The sequence below is a fragment of the Tupaia chinensis genome, unplaced genomic scaffold, assembly GCF_000334495.1.
Source record: "Tupaia chinensis unplaced genomic scaffold, TupChi_1.0 Scaffold000023_1, whole genome shotgun sequence".
Lineage (NCBI taxonomy): Eukaryota > Metazoa > Chordata > Mammalia > Scandentia > Tupaiidae > Tupaia > Tupaia belangeri.
The window spans coordinates 1,950,810-1,963,670 of NW_006159453.1; the positions used below are offsets into that span (position 1 = coordinate 1,950,810).

At 44.9% G+C, this 12,861-nt stretch overlaps 1 protein-coding gene across 1 annotated transcript in view; it reads left to right on the forward strand.

Annotated features, from left to right (window-relative positions):
• Positions 1-12,861, forward strand: part of TGFBR3 (transforming growth factor beta receptor 3) — a 206,811-nt gene that overhangs the window by 24,852 nt on the left and 169,098 nt on the right. The window lies entirely within an intron of this gene.

Sequence of the window (12,861 nt, forward strand, 5' to 3'; positions counted from 1 at the left end):
GCCATGCCACAATCCCTTCTCCTCCATTTTCCTTTCAGGAGTTTGGGCACACGTGCACATGCCCTGGCTTGATTTTCAAGCCACCAGATCCAGGATTTTTTTTTTTTTTCCTTTCTCTTTTTTTAGATAGAGAGTTCCATGACACACGTGCTCACCAGAAAGAGAGTAAGAGAAAGTGAGAAATTACCCCAGGAAAGGGGTGTGGGGGGAATGGCCATACCACAATCCCTTCCCCTCCTTTCTTCAAACTGTGAATTTCAAACTGTGGTCTGCCATGTGGGAATCCAGTGCCTCAGCCACTGTGCCCTCTGCTGGCCACCAGGTTCAGGACCCCAACCATAGAGTCAAACATATGGGATCCAGTGCACTGACCTCCATGGCACCTGCTAGCCCTGATATTTTCCTCTTGTAGTTTAAGTGGAGGGAGAATTGATAACTGAGCCTTTTAAGATAAGGAAACAAAAGGGAGGGAGAAACCAGTAGTATATTGTCCTATTAAGTATCAGTATAAATCAATTTTTAAAAAAATAATTATTTTATTTAACTTTATTTATTTACTTACTTTAATTTGACCAGAGGAGGAGAAAGTGAGAAAGCAAGCCCACTAGGTCCAGAATTGGAATTGCGGTCGGCCATGTGAGAGTCCAGCACCCTTAACCACCATGCCACCTGCCAGCCCCAAAATCAATTTTTTAAAAAGAGGTTTTTGCCATAGGGCATGTGCACTTGCTGGAGAGAGATACTGAGACAGTGAGAGGGAAAGTTGAGAAATCACTCCCCAGGGGGGATGACCATGCCACAATCTCTTCTCCATTCTTGTCCTGGGATCTTGGGCATGCACATGCACCCTGCGTGATTTTCAAGCCACCAGGTCCAGGACTTGAACCATGGTCAGCCATGTGGGAGTCCAGCAATGTAACTGCTACTTCATCTGTTGACCCCCTAAATCAATTTTAAAACAAGATTTACATTCCAGTAAAGTGGCTTTTGTAATGGAAACTGCAACAGTTGAGGGCCAGCTCTGTCATACTCACCATTTTGGGCATCTCTGATATTTAGCAGAAATATAAATATCTAATGCAATGAGTGTTTGTTATACTGTCACAGGAAAATGTAATCGATTTTGGGCCAGATTCTTCCTGTGTTTAAGTTGCTATTTGGAAATAAGATTTAGAAACTAACTTTGTTATTGTTTCTACGGTTTGATAAGTTATAGTAAATTCAGTATGTATTATATCTAGAGTAGAAATTTATCATTACTTTATATCAAAAACTTTCATTTAATTTCAAAGATTCCTTTAAGTAGTTTATTTTTTGTTTATTTTATTTTTAAATTTATTTTTGGAGAGGTTTTTGCTATAGGGTGTGTGCGCTAGCCAGAAAGATAGCGAGAGACAGAGAGACAGAAAGCGAGAAACCAACCCCAGGAGGGATGGCCATGCCTCAATCCCTTCTCCTCCTTTCTCCTCTCAGGATCTTGGGCACGTGTGCACAAACACACACATCTGACATGAGTTTAAGCCACTGGGTCTGGGACTCGAACCGCGGTCGGCTACATGGGAGTTCAGCAACATAGCCATTACGTTAACTGCTGGTCCCAAGTAGTTTATTTCTTAAAAGAATTATTTTATTTAACTTTATTTATTTTAATTTTTATAAGAAAGGGACAGAGTGAGAGAGAGAGAGGGAAAGTAAGAAAGCAAACCACCAGGTCTGAGACTCAAACCACTGTCAACCATGGGGGAGTCCGGTGCCCTTAACCTCAAGGCCCCTGCCAGCCCCAGAAGTAATTACTATTTTAAAATATTCATGCAATCCAATCTAAGAAGAAAGTTCTCCCACCCTCAACAAGACAACTTAAATGGAACATTATGGTGCAAATCCCAGGCTGCCACTGAGTAGTTAGGTAACTTCGGTTTTCCTCAGTGTTCTCGTCTGTGAAATTGAGATAATAATAGTATACATTTCATTGGGTTGTTTCAAAAATCTAAAGACATACTATGCTTTAAGTGCTCAAAACCATGCCTGGTACTTACTGAGCACTGCTGCATTATAGCTGCTAGTATTTGTGTGCCTTTATAATCTTGGCTTAGTTAACATAGTACATTTTAGATTGCTTATTTCTTCGTGACATCTGAATTTGTAAAGAAGTTTATTGAGAGAAAGAGGGAGGTAGCACTACCGTAAGGTTCCCCGTTGTGATCCATCCCCAGCCTCAGCCGGTGTTGGGTCATGGGCAGGCTTGTGTCCATGTACTCAGGGAGGTCTCTGGCTGTGAACCTGGAACCATTCCATGTGGGTCGTCAGCCTAACAGAGTATAGCATTTTTACTGCTGAGCCACTATTTGGCCCCGACATCTGAAGTTTGTTTTATCCCCAGAGGATGCATATGAAAGAAAGAGAAAGAGAATGAATGCTCACCCCACTGAGATGTGGCTATGCTGTAATGGTTTTTCCTCCGTTTCTCTATCCCATCAAGATTTGGGGCATGTATGCACATATGCCTGGTGTGTTTCTCTCTCTCTCTCTCTCTCTTTTTTTTTTTTTTTTTTTGAGAGGTTTTTGCTATAGGGCACGTGTGCTCATCAGACAGACAGAGAGAGACAGAGAGACAGAAAGCAAGAAATCACCCCCCATGGGGGATGGTCACGCTGCAATCCCTTTTCCTCCATTCTCCTCTTGGGATCTTGGGCACACATGCACATGCGCTCGGCATGAGTTCTAAGCCACTGGGTCTGGGACGTGAACCGCGGTCGACTACGTGCGAGTCCAGCAAGAGAGTCATTACGCTAACTGCTGGTTCCCCCTGGTGTGTTTCTCAAGCTGCCAGGGGTGGAATTCAATCCCTGGTTGGCCATGTGGGATCAGGCTCCCTACGTATAGGGCTTAACCACTGGCGTCTGACTTTTTATCTTATTGACAGTAAGATAATATTGCAAATAATGTTTTAGAATGAATTCGCCTGGGAAGATTTTTGTATTCATCGATTGCAGTACAGTTCTAGTGGCATGTCGGCATTTTAAAGATTGTTAGAGATGATCTGGTCCAATTCAGCCTAATACACAAGTCACCTTTCTAAGTAATATCCCATTGACTGAGCCCCCAGCCTTTGCTTGAATTATTATTATTAATTTTTTTAAAGAGAGAGTTTTGATATAGGGCCCATGATCTTGCCTGGAGAGACAGAGAGAGATAGAGAAACAGAAAGTGCAAAATCACCCTCTGAGGGGATGGCCACACAGCAATCCCTTTTCCTCCATTCTCTCAGGATCTTGGGCACGCATACACACACACCTGGTGTGAGTTTCAAGTCGCCGGGGCTAGGACTTGAACTGCCATTGATTACATGGGTGTCCAGTGACGTAAGCATTATGTCATCTGCTGGCTCCGCTTGAATTTACAATATCTCTGACTCTTAGAAATTCTTCCTTGTGTTGTGCCACAATTTGGGGAAGATTTTTCTTCTTTTAAGAGGAAAGAATGGAAATTTGTTTTGGAAATATCTACTAGTTAGTAGGTAGGCATCTCACCTGTGTTATTTGCAATTGTGTGCATCATGCCCGACACTCTGAACCCCTCTGTTTTGCCACAAGGCTTAAGTACTGCTTCCATAGAGTAAAGAACTCAGGTTGTAAGTTTCTCTCAATTTATTGAGTCCTGGGAAAAGTCCAGATGCATTTTTGCATAGAAAAATACACATGACTTTTCCTTCGACCCAGTACAACACACACACTTTTTCGTGATCGTTTGGTCTCACTTTGCTCTTTCCTCCAGGCACTGTGCTGCAGCAGAGACACATGCCCGCTGCATAGGTGACTCTGCTGGAGGCCTTGCACCTTGTTCTTGAGTTTCAAGGCAAATTTGTGGAGAAAGTGTTGGTAAAGCATCTTCAGTTTCTGTGTCTTACCACGTAGGGCTATTCATCTCAATATCATCAATTTCCTCACCTATGAGGGTTTTCTCAGTTCTTGTACAACTTCAGACTGTGGTCCTGACCCCAATTGAGATTAGGCAACAGATACTTCTGAATATCTCCAGGATTTCTTTGTTTTGACTTCTTATTTGTGACCTGGTTGTGACTAGATCAGATTTTTTGGAGTTAAGGGAGAAGCCAAGAGCTACTTCTCTCATAGAAACTGTTAATGTGAACTTTCTTATCAATTTCTCACCGCTTCTCGGTTGTGCTTCATTTCCCTTCAGCTTTCTCCCTCTCCTCCTTCCTGTCGGTAGGCTCTGTGTATCCTCCGCTGGCTTTTACCTCTTCGTCTTCTCTAGTTCATGACTCTGCTGCCTCCTTGCTCACCTCTCCTTCACATTGCAATTCAGTTCCCCAGGGTTACTTGGCGAACAACTGACTAACCTTCAGCATTGATTTCCTCTCATTCTTTGCCAAGAGGATTTCTTCCAGTGTGGTACCAAATCCATGAAGATACCCAGTACCTACAGAAGAAACTGCCTTTTTTGCCCGTAAGTGAGTGTGAGAGAGACAACAAAGCACCTACGATAGGGTTCTACTGCAATCTACCCTTGCCCTTGCCAGCCCGGACCACCGGCACATCAGTGCCCCACATATTCATGGAGGTCTCTGGAAGTGAACCTGTAGCCCTTCCATGTGGGTCATCCTAATAGAGTACCCCATTTTACCTGTGTGCTTCCATCTGGGTCCCAGATTTGCCCTTTGACAGGCAATTGGAGGCATTAGTTATAGAACATGTGGTTACAAGGGAGGGTTGAAACTCAACTGGGATTCCCATAAAGATCTGTCACTAGCTTCAAACAAGGAGGCCATGGCACCTTTGCCAGCCTCGTGAATGTGCTAATTAGGCCTCATCAATATCGACCCCAAGTGAGGATGCTTTCCTTAGCTCAGGCAGCCCCGCCATGACTCCATGTCTGGAAGAAAGCTGCTTCCACTAGTGTCTTTTTTGGTAGATGAGGATTTTCTAGAAAGGAAAGGTTCCTAATCTTATGAAAGGCTGTCATAATTGGGTCTTCTAGTCAACCCAGCTGGATAATAGTTTCAAACTGCACCCTGGGTGGTGTGTTACTTGAGTTTAGCTTTACTTCGAGTGTTAATAGAATGAGTTTGCCAGAAACATGGATTGTAAAAGACCCTGAAAACATGACAACATAGGAGAAAAATGTAGTGAAAATTCTGACATATCATATCCAAATAGTTTCTTTTTCTGGAGGCTCTAAACATTTTCTTAGGTAATTTGCAACAACTGTCTGATGCTGTAGAAAATATATGTAAAATTAAAATGACATTAACTGAGAGTTTTGAGCAGTTAATTAAGGAAACGTGGGGCCTCTCTTTTCCTTTGGTGTTTATATTTCTCTTTAATATCCTAGTAGCTGAGTTTTCCATAAATGAGCACCTGTATTTAGGTCAAAGCTCACTGGAATATTTTTGGGATACCTTTTCTTTTTAAAATTTGTTTATTTTATTCAGAGCTCATGTGCACATGAGTGACAGGGAGAGAGGGAGAGATGGGGAGACAGCGGGAGAGAGAAGAGGAGAGAGAAAAGTGCCCTCGGCAGGGTCTGTCACCTCACAACCCCTTTTCCCCAGTCTTCCAACTTGGGAGGTTCGTGAGCACGCGTGTACACACTCAGAGTGTTTTCAGGATGGCCCGGGATCTGAACTATGTGCCTTCCAGCTTTTTGGTTTAGTTGGCTCTGATCGTGCCGCCAGGCTGGGCCTGCTTGGGCTATCTTGGTTCATTGTTTTCTCTAGGCAGAAAGATCTTTGATTTTGGAACCCAGAAGGCTGGCTTCCTTTTAGTTGAACTTCCACCCTTGCTCTGCTTGCTGGCTTGGCTTTATAATTTTATTCAGTAACTGTGCGATTTTGAGCAGAGAGTACCGTTCTACCTCAGGTTTTTCCACTGTAAAATGGGAACAATAATAGTATAGCTCAATGTCGTTGTGAGGAAGAAATGTCCGGGTCATGTACTTAGAGGAAAGCCTGGTCCATAGCAAACATGATGTATGATACGGTTACTGTCAAAGGTGGCTATTTCGAGGGTAATAGAGTGGAAAATAGATTAAAAATGCTGGGAATTTGCGAAGCTCTGTCTTGTTTAGGGCCACTGGGTATGCTTGCGCTGCCACTACCCGACGCAGCGTGGAGGGCACTTGGAGGTGCTCCATTGTTCCTGAGCTAGGTGTGCTCTGAGGAGGAGAGGATTAAGTTTGACTACTCAAAAATGCAATAAGTTTGGGGCCTGCAAGTGGTATAGTGGTTAAGGTCCTGGACTCCCACATAGTCAGTGGCAGTTCATGTTGGCCCGGCGGCTTGAAACTCACCCCGGCGCATGTGCATGCATACCCAAAATCCTGAGGGGAGAAGAGAAGAGATGGGATTGCAGCATGGCCATACCTCCTGGGGCTGATTTCTCTCTTTCTGTTTCTCTGTCTCTCCGGTGAGCACACGTACCCTATGGCAACAATCTCTCAAAAAAAATGAAAATTCAATTATTTTGAATTTCTTAAGCTGTATCTTTAAATGGAAATCCCCTTTTGTTGGGATAACAAAGCTACTCTGTCCCATTATTAGATTCACAGTGTTGATAGGCAAAATGAAAAATGAGTAGATAATTCAAGAAGAAAAATAACAGTTTATTTTATTTTATAACCACGGGTCAGCAGGACGTATGGAGGTTAAGGCTGCTGAATCCTACATGGCCAACTGCATGGTTCATGTCCCAGACTTCATGGCTTGAAAACTATGCCTGGTGTGGGTGCGTGCAAACCCAAAATCCTGAGAAGAGAATGGAGGAGAAGGGATTGTGGCATATCTATCCCCCCAGGATGATTCTCACTTTCTGTCTGCAAGCACATGTACACTATAGTAAACTACCCTCACCCCCCATTTACACTAATCAAGTTCTAATCAAGTTCCATGATGCTGGGTTTTTTTTTTGGGGGGGTGGGGTGGGGTGGGGTGCATGTGCATGCATGCCCAAAATCCCCAGGGGAGAATGGAGAAGGGACTGCAGCATGGCCATCCCCCACTAGGAGATGATTTCTCACTTTCTTTCTCTCCACACCCTACAGCAAAAATCTATTTTTAAAAACGCTCAAAACACCCTAAAAAAAACTAAAAAAAAAAAGTGTGTGGGAAAATAGAATAAAAGTACCAGTTTATGTTGTGTAAAAACAACAGAAACCCACAAAGGTTTTCCATAACATCCATTTTCCATGAGCTTTTTTTAAATAATTATTTTTATTTAATCTTATTTATTTTAATTTGACTGGGGGAGGGTAGGGAAAAAGAGAGAGAGAAAACGAGAAAGCAAGCTGCCAGGTCTGGAACTTGAACCATGGTCAGCCATGTGGGAGTCCAGTGCCCTTAACCACCATGCCACTTGCCAGCCTCTTGTGATACTGTCTTATCACTTTGTCTCTGCAGAGAATGGAGAAGATTTTGCACATGCTTTCTTTCCCCCTTCTTTAACTATTTTGGCCATTATATTTAATAGGACATAAAGTTTTTTAGAAAAATAGAGGTAATTAATTGTGAAGTATTTTGATGTTAAAATCAGCAGGCAAAGGAAACACATTGCTTTGTGTAAACAGAGGCTAATGCAGAGTCTTTGAAGTCTAAATTATTAAACTATTTGCCTAAGGACAAACCTAACTGTTTAGGTTTCCTCTGGCCTGTAATAAACCACAGTGGTGAGAAGCACGCGGAACCTATATGTGAAACATTTGCATTCTGTTGGCGAAACATATTTGAGCCTGGTTTTCAGATTTACCTTTGAGTTACACTGATGAATGAGGAAACTGTCACTCCGCTTTCTTCTCCTGATAGTGGCTTAACTGGTTCATGGTTGATAAAGACAGGCATATGTTTCTGGAAATGGTAAACCTTAATTTCGTTTAAATTTTAAATGATTGCTTGTTTCTGGAGCAGGCAGTAGGGCCAAAGATTGTTTGTTGCTTCCATGTTGTTAACATGGAAATGAATCTGAAAAACTGCTAAGTGAGGTCTAAACTCAGTTTTGTTCTGTAGCTTCCTTCGGCCCCAGCTAAGGTGATTTGGTTTTTCAGGAGGGAGGAGGACCTGCTGTGCAGAGCATTCTCATTTTTATAGTTGTTTTTGTCTAACAGCATCCACCTTGAGGACAGAAGCTACACATCATAGAACAGAAGACAGGCTACTATGAATCTTAGCAAATGAACATCCCAGGGCAAGTGGCTGTGGGAGTGTTTCTAGACATGGGTCGACCCTCGCACCTGCTCGACTTGCATTACAGGTCTAGCAGGGCTTTGGCCTTTTGGTAGGGCAGCTTTGGGAAGGTGGGAACGCAGTAGTGATGGTTTCTTTGCAAAGACCTTTGGGACTCCGTCCAGTGTTAGCGGTGCCTGCTGGGTGGGAGGTTTGATGTGCTTCCTGCTATGGTGTGTTGGAGAATGCATCCTGTCTCAGTGGGAGAGGGAGAAATTGTCTGACTGGCACATGTGGAACAGAAGAGTCACCGCCCCAACTGCCCGTTCACCTTCCCGAGATCCTTACTCTTACACTGAGCTCTGGCCTTGCACCCGCCCACCCCTCTGGGCACTGTTGATGCCATAGGAGCAGTTGCCACTCCTTCCTTCTTCCTGTGCCCTCCAGGCTGAGGTCTGGTGGGTGGTATCAGGGACCCACTTGAAATCAGCTTGCTTGCCTGGTCCTTCTCAGGGCCTGGATTCTGGTAGGAAGTACTGGCCGGCGTGACTGCAGCTCCCATTGACCCCTGTTCACAGACACATAGGAGCAGACTGCAAAACCCAGAGAAAGTGCTGGGTGACCTCTGCTATTTAGCAGCTGCTCACAACACTGGTCACTGTGGTAACAGGGCTCTGTTTATGAAAATGAATGAGGTCTTCAAGCCCGGGGCATCCACACCATGGATGGAGCTCCCCCTGGAAATGGATTGCTTGCCAGATTGCCAGGGCTAACCCAAAACAAAGACATACCAAACAGAAGTAGCCGGGAAGTGTTCTCCCCCTGGGGACACACACCATGCCTGTTACCGCTATCCTCCTTCACTGAGCAGGGCCACACCAGGGCAAGCTTACTCTGCTTATGCCAAAGAAAGACAGGCAGAGACGGCGCTCCTGGAGCACGGCCTCGCATGGCACAGGCCTGGCCTCCAGCTCTGGGTTTAGATGGGAGCAGTGTTTGGTACCAGGCATCTGACTTTCTGAAAATCTTATTTTAGGCCCTGCCTTTAGGTAAATGGCAAAGTTATATTTGGGACTGCACATTTAGGATGGATCGTTACATGGAACAACTGAGTTTGGAGTCTGTCCGCTGAGTCCTTTGTATCACAGTGATAGTGTTTGATGGTAGTTCTCTCCTTTTCTTTCTTTTTTCTTTTTTTTGGGAGAGATTTTTGGTAGAGAGCATGTCTGCTCACCAGAGAAACAAAAAGAGACAGAGAGATAAAAATGAGAAACCACCTCCCCCCCCCCACTGGGGGGGATGACCACGCTGCAACCCCTTCTCTTCCATTCTCCTCTTGGGGTCTTGGGCATGGACATGTGCGTCTGGTGTGAGTTTTAAGTCATCAGGTCCAAGACTTGAATCACAATCGACTATGTGGGAGTCCAGCGGCGTAACTATTACTCTATCTGCTGGTCCCTTTTACTTTCTTTTTAATTATTAAAGTTTTTTGAAACATTGCCAGAGGGTAGTATGTATGTTTGCCAGAAACAGAGAGACAGGGAGAAGGCAAAAACACCTCTAAATAGGGTGTGGTCATGCCACAATTCCTTCTCTTCCATTTCTCCATCTTGTTAAGATTTTGGGCATGCACCCACTTGTGCCAGGCATGTTTTTAAGATTCAAACTATGGTTGGATGTGGGATCTGACTTCCTTAACCACTAGACTCTTCCACCACCACACCCTCCCCTCCTAATTTTTAATTAACATATAATAATTGTACACACTGGTGGGGATACAATGCACTTTTTTGGAGAGATTTTTGCTATAGGGCACATGCGCTTGCCAGAGAGGCATAGAGAGAGAGAAAGCAAGAAATCGCCCCCCCCGAGGGAGATGGCCATGCCGCAATCCCTACTCCTCCATTCTCCTCTTGGGATTTTGGGCATGCACGCACACATGCCCTGCGTGAGCTTTAAGCCAACAGGTCTGGTACTCGAACTGCGGTCGGCTACAGAGGAGTCCAGAGATGTAACCATTATGCCATCTGCTGGCCCCAGGGGATATAATGTGCTTTTACAGTGTGAGAATCCATTGTGTCATGATTCATTCAGGATAATTGGCATATCCATCATTTAAACCACTTTCATTACTTGTGTTGGGAACATCCAGAATCTTCCCTTTTTGTTACTTTGAGCACACAATGAGTTATTGCCATCTGTATTCTCTCCACTGTGTTTGTAATACTAGACCTTGTCCCTCCTAGCTATCTGCAGTTTTATTTCCATAACTGACCTCTCTACACCCCTGCTTTCCTGCCCTGGTAGTTTAAACCCCCATGGGAAGTGGTGAGTCATGGGTCTCTTTGAGCACACCTTGAAACTCTGAGCTTCCTTTGAGGGGACTGCTATGTTCTGGGTGTTCTAGCTTTCTTGGTTTTTCTGACTATGTGGCTGGGCTCTTCCAGCATGTGTCCTTTGGCCTTGCATTGACGCACACTGGATTCTTCACTTTGGCAGAGGTGGGTCCTCTGATGCCATTCCAGGGTCCCTTCTCCACACTATGCCTCATCACTGTGACTCTATTGGGCTGTGTCCGAGGTCCCTCTGGAGGAGAGTTGGGGAGGTAGAGATACCCGTGATTTGTCAGCAGCACTGATGCCCAGAAACGAGAGCCAGGAAAGAGGGACTCCTTCACATACATGAAAGTCAGCCTTAGTTTGATTGATTGATTGATTGCTTTGTGGCATGAGTGCTCATCAGAGAGAGAGAGAGAGAGAGAGAGAGAGAGAGAGAGAGAACACCCCCCAAGGGGGGAAGGTGGCCATGCCACAATCCCTTCTCCTCCATTCTATTCTTGGGACTTTGGGCTTGCACACACACATGCCTGGTGTGTTTTTCAAGCCACCGGGTCCAGGACTCTAACCGTGTGGTTGGCCGTGTGGGATCCAGCCACTTTAATCACAATACCATTGGCTAGCCCTAGTCAGTCTTAGTTTTAAAATCCAAAACACCCATTCACGACACTGAGGAGGCCTTGAAGGCCCTCACCCACTCCTGACCTGAGCAGGTACCAGGGTGCTGGGAAAGACGGTGGAAGAGGGACTGGGGTGGGAGTGTTAGTTGTTGGGCTGCAGTGATGGGAAGGAACCTGAACTTACGTAGATCTCCTTCCTGGGAAAATTCAAGTCTGCCTCCCCCCCCAGTGGCCCTCCACTCCCTGCCTTCAGCAGAGTGGCTGCTGCCCCTGGAGAAGGGAACCCACCCAGAGGACCCATCGCTGTGGGAAGGGAGTGAAGCTATGTTCATTTGTTCGCCCTCTGTGCAGTACTGAAGGCCAGCGTGGTTCCTGGGGTGGCTGCTGCTGTCAGCTTACGATAATTGCTTCTGGACTCTCCTGCTGATAGCCCGAACTAAATCAACCTTCATTTTTCTTTAACTAGGGACTTAAGTTAAAGTACAACCACAAGAGTCCTGTTGGTTTCCATTTACCCCTCAGTGCTGAACATTTATATCCTGGGCTATGGATTTGATGTTTCCTTCCTGTCTTGGCTGAGATACCTGTGTGCAGTGTTTGCCATTTGGCAAACTCTTTTTCCTCTGGCTACTCAGTGAAGCCAAAATATGCCGGGGAGCGAGGTGGGGCTTGACTGGTTATCTTCAAGAGTTCATCATTGGTGAGAATGTTGGTACAGGTGAATCCAGTGCTTGATTCCGAGTAACTGTAATTATGGGAAGAATTGAACTTTCCCAGGTTTATTTTACAGCTATCCTGACATGCAAGTTCTGTCAGGGAAGGAGTAAGGAAGAGGCCTGTCCAAGCATGTCCTGCCCTGGTGCTGTCAGACTTCAAAGAGCAGATCTCGGAGTGATCTGAAAAGCCAATACCCTGGAGTAGATAGGTAAAAACATTAACCAGGATGATAGATGATGTTCCGGACAGTCTGCAGTGACCTAGTGTCTCAGGTATCTATCCTCCGTTAGCCAATGAGGGTGATTATAAGTCACTGCGAGTCAGGCCTATACTGGCTGGGACCACCTTTTATTCTGGGCAGGGGCAGGGGGGGTGGGGGAAGTGGTCAGAGAAACTGAAAGATTTATTCCTCCGGTCAGCTGTGAGTGACAACAGCCTTATCCAACCAGCTCCTTTGCAGCTTTTCAATAACAGGCATTATTATTACTGGTAACAGGTTGGCTAAAAAAGTCGAGCTGGGACAGTCAAGGCTTTGTTCCTCTGTCTGACATACAGATATTTTCTCTTAATTTCCTGTAATCACCTTTCTTTTAGTTTCCCATGGTACACATTTATCAAGTGCCTACTATGCGCCAGGGACCGTGTTACAGTAAGTTGTAACTTACTCTTAACTGATGATGGTCTCACGTGCCATGGCTATGAAGACGCCTCCAGAAGGAAAGGATAATTGGGCTCCTTATGTTCCTTGTTGTTGATCCTTTGGTGCCTTCACACCAGAGAAAGGAAATAGCAGCCATCTTAAATCTGTTCACTTTGATAGTAATGGTTTTAGGAAAGGTTTGGAGTAAGAACTTGAAACTCTTGAGAAATAGGAGGTTTGGGGGATCACTGCTGGACTTCTCTCAGTGCTGCTGTCTCAGGGACACTTATCTCAGTTACTGCCGATAATGGACCCTTTCTGTGTTTAACTGTCTTGTCAGTAAATCAGTGACACATGCTGAGAATAGAAACCAGT